Here is a 4,680-nt window from a genome sequence, read left to right as displayed (position 1 = left end):
TCCAATATCGGAAGTTCAGTGTAAGAAAGTTTTAACCTAATCTATCTGACCTCAAAAGAAAGAATAATGTCCATGCGTGTGGAATATTCTGGAAGATGACTTCTGTGTGGGATGAGGAAGATCTTTCCAGCAATCGGTAATGCCCAACAGTGGAGTGGGCTCACCTGCACAGGAAGCGTGTGTGTAACCACGTGGGACAGGTGTTTCTAAGGAATTGAAGCATTGGACAGTGCTGTTCTGATGTCCTCTGAGGTCTCCCCATCCAGATGCTCTACAGGTTCCTGATTCTGGGTCAAAGCAAATCTCTTGCCACTGTGGCCAATATATGCAGCTGGGCAGGATGGAGCAGGGACAGGGAGGAGGGAGAAGGTGGAAGGGAGGGGGGCAGTGAAGAATGTCTTGTGGGTGAAGCTGGTGGCAGGAAGCCACGGTGCTGGGGTTCCTGAGTGTGCCTGCTCATCAGCTCTCTGACTTGGGTACAGTCGCCAGCTTACAAGTTAGGAACCAGCCCAGTGACACGGATGCTCTAGGGCAGCGGTCCCCAACCTTTTTGGCACCGGGGACCAGTTTCGATGGGGAGCGGCAGATGAAGCTTCCCCACCCACCCACCCCCGCTCACCTCCTGCTGTGCAGCCCAGTTCCTAACAGGCCACGGACTGCTACTGGTCCTCGGCCCAGGGGCTGGGGACCCCTGCTCTAGGGCAAGGCTGGGCACAGTCTGGCTGTGTGGACTCTCCCTTCCTGGTCCTGCCTGGTCCACTGCCGTTACCCCTGTGAGCCGCCTGGAGGACACACAACTCTCATCACCTCAAGACAACCTCCTTTCAATCATCCTGGTTTCAGGTGGGCTCCAACTTACCTACGGGGCAGCACTGACCAGAGGCCACATTGCACGTTTTCTCTGTGTCAGGTGTCCACTGCCTGAATGCTGGCTTGTCACTGGGTAGGACTCATAGTTCTAACTGCCCACCTGTCCTCTGGTGGGGAGGGCTCTGCAAGTCAGCCTGGGTGCAACTGCCCTTCCTCGGTGCAGCCAGAACATAGCATCTGGGCACAGTATTTATTTACATCACAAAGGAACCTGATAAAGCTTGAGAAATACTTCCAAAACTCATTATGACGAATCATCTGATTAGATGGATTAAATAATCGTTCAGCATTGGATCGGATTAGCCTCTTGCCATACTTGTGAGTGTGTCAGCACTCCCACAAAGAAGTTGTAGGCGCATAGGAGACCTCCAGTTGTAAGCGTGGAGTTACCCCATCGCTCTGTTCCCTCCCTCGCTGTGGTTGCTCGCTCACCACCTGTGCTGTAGGGTCCTTCTGTCATCCCAGGAGGATGAGTTTTATGGTGGCCATGCTGTGGGCTTTGCTCCTGTGCTGGTACTTCAATGGAAAAGTGTCAAATGACCAGGCAATGCTGTAAGTGATCTGAGGTTTTGCCTTCTCCTTATCGGATCGTTTACCGTAAGTAATTTACAGTGAGTTTCAACATCATTTCTCCTTGGCAAATGACGCTCTTCTCGCCTCTCACCTGGTGTCCTCTTGCTCGTGGCATGAAGATCTGGTGCCTTGAAGTGGACCTTGTCAAGGAGTCAAATCCAGGGTGCAGGTGTTTATACAGTTTCTAGTTAGAGGCAGACAATTCCTCCTCTAGGTCTCTGGAATTGGAGTTGAATTTTAGGACCTTGGTCACTTTTTTAGTTCGTCCCCTCCCACATCACTTTGGGCCAATGACAGAAGGCAGGGGAGGTGTGGGGACATCCTTGCCTCGGGTCTGACTCATCCTTAACTGGCTGGCTGACACTGAGGAAGTCCCTAAACTGCTCTGAACTTCAGTGTCCTCTGCTGTAAAATAAGGGCATTCATATCTGCCCCGCGGGGATGGCGTCCAGGTCACAGGAGAGATGCCGCTCCTCAAAGGCTGCCTGGAGCAGAGCACATGCTCAGCAGATGTGAGTTTCCTTCTTTTCTCCCTTCCTCTCCATCACACTCTCTGCCACCTGCCGGTCCTCCTCTGGTTTCTACCATGGGCACCTAGGGTCAGAGAAGAGGCTGGAGGTGGAGGTCAGGGAGTAAGACCAAAGCCCAGCTGGCCATGCTGGACTCCTGGGAGGAACCGTAGGCGGCCCCAGTCTCCCCACGTCAGCCAGGGCCATGCACAGACCGCTGTTGTGTGATGGGTGTCACCTCGGGGAGCAAGGAGTCTTGTTCTGGTGGCTGTGGAGGTGAGAACTAGGCCAGTAGGTAGAGAGCACGTGGACAGGCACATAGAAGATGAACTTGTCCATCAATAGGGAGTGTTGGGCAGTGCAGCTGGCAGCCTCCAAGGTCTAGTGGCTGTGTGTTAGGATCCTGTCAAGAGATCCACACGTTTGACGGAGGTGAGATGAGGTGACAGCTGGTCCCTGCCAATGGTTTCCAACTGGGGAATAATGTCCAGGGTGCTCAGTAGCCTTGTTCAGAGGACAAAATCACACTGCAGAATTGCAGACAGCAGCTCTTAAAGCAGTGTTTTGTCTTACGGAGCTCTGGGATTATTTTAAGAAACAATGTGATTTGGGACTAACAAGAGACTGATAAAAAAGAAAAAAAAAAACCTAAAAGAAAAGAGGAATGAAGTGTTCACTGGGGTCACTGAAAAGCTGCAACAGATTCGTGGAAATCTAGAGAGAGCAGGCTTTCGTTGGGACGTGTGCCGGTATTTTGTCGGGACCACTGGTATTTCCGGCTCGCTGCATCTCCAGTGTCCCATCTGGGTGAAGCGAGGAGGAAACTCCCTACCGTGTCACTCTCTGGGCCCAGAGGTCCCTACCCAGGCTGCCTTCTCTCCACTGGTCAGCATCTCCTGGCAATTGCTTTGTACACACTGTCCAGGGCTTCTAGTTGTACTCAGCAGGAAGAAAAAGGAAAGGCCATCTACTCCACTTTCCTGGAAATGGAAGTTCAAAGTATATTTTTTCTTGCTCAATATCAACTTATCTTTTTGCTGGTTGACATTATTTATCTGCCTTTCATGGTATTAATGATTTTTCATCTTTATTTGAAAAACCTCTCGGCCCCTGGAGAGTGCCTGAGCAAAGAACTGGAACTTGTCTCCAGATTCAGACAACTGGTCGCGGCCTCACCTCTCCAGAAATCCTTCCTGTTACTCGTTATCCAAGATGCCCTCAGGACTAGCCGCAGCTTTCTGGGGCTGGCGTTTTCAGTCTGTGACTGTTTATTACCTCAGAAGCCGAGACCCCTGCTCACCTTGGCCCACCCTTGGCCTTGGCCTGTCATGGTACAATCAGCAACTTAATCCAGGTCTCATTTGTTTTGTTTTGTTTTGTCCTACTGAAGAGTCAGTGGGTAGAATTGCACGCATGAGCTTTGTAAGCACAGCTTTGTGCCAAAAATACTCCCCCAGCTCTTGGTTCTAGAGAGTCTGAACCCACTCACTCAAACTGGGGCCGGGGGCAGCCGGAGTCCCCCCCCCCATCCTGTCACCATCAAACAGAGAACCTCTGGGAGCCCAACAGAGCCCAGAAAAGATTGACAGGGTCCCCACAGGTGCCCTGGTTCTTGCTTTCTTAAGAAAACAAAGTTTACAGCTGCAGTGGGGAGGAGGACTTTTATGGGTCACTACTTTTCCACCCATGCTGTTCTACCCACAGGAAAACAGACTCCAACAGAAAAAAAAAAAAAAGAAGAAGAAAGAAAACAGGATTAAATTTCTGGTATTTTAATATGCAGATATATCAACAGGCCACGTTCCTCATGTGGCAGGTGTCCACCGCAGTCAGGATCCTTTTCCTACCAGGAAAGATGTTTGCTTGTTTCCCTCGTTTGGATGCAGCCAACACCATCCTGAAGAGCCACCCCCTCACCCCCCGCCCCCAATCACAGGCAGAAATAACTAAGGCGAAAAGACAGCAGCATGAGACCACATCCACCTGCGTTACACTTGACCTAGATGTGTGGAGAACATTTTATTCTTTCCTCACAAACAGGTCAAGGGGTTTCAGGGGTCAAAGGGAAGAATGCCAAATTGTCATTCTTTAAAGAGCAAATTATAAAATCCAGGAAAAAGCAAAACAAGCAGCCCCAGCATGTGCCCCGAGGGCACTGGCTGTTGTTTGTAGAACGAGCCCAGCGATAGAAGTCGCAAACCACCCTGAATCCAGACAAGAGCTCTGACGGAAGACCATGATTCACACCGTACCTGGCGAGCAAGGCCAAAATTGTGTGCATTTCTCTGCAACACCTTAGAGTAAAGGTTGGCTGTGTGGGTGAGATATGAATATATTAATTTCCTGGACACTCGGTTTACTAGAGAAAGATTAACAGGGCTGTGATGGGTGCAAGCGCTCGGATTTCTCCCTGTGTGGTACAGAGGAAGGATTGTTTGTGGGGCCGGCACAAAGTAGCAACCCACTCACAGAAGGGATGCTACAATAAACACAGCATCTCGCCCTGTGACTTGCTCGGGGAGTTCAGGGGAGCCGGGGAAGCGCACAGCTGGGAGTTGGTCCTACCAGTAAAGGTCTGGACCAAAGGCTGGTCGCTTTCTAAAGAAAACTCGCCCTTTGACTTTGGGTGGGGGTTGTGCTGAGTTGGCCGCAGTCTCGCTCAGCGGCATCTGAGCAGTGCAGGGAAGAGCAGCACCGGAAGAGCCTCGCGATTTCTCTCCCGGGAATA

This window comes from Hippopotamus amphibius, chromosome 6 (assembly GCF_030028045.1).
Source record: "Hippopotamus amphibius kiboko isolate mHipAmp2 chromosome 6, mHipAmp2.hap2, whole genome shotgun sequence".
In the NCBI taxonomy this organism is placed as follows: domain Eukaryota; kingdom Metazoa; phylum Chordata; class Mammalia; order Artiodactyla; family Hippopotamidae; genus Hippopotamus; species Hippopotamus amphibius.
Note: the sequence above shows the minus strand (reverse complement) of the source record.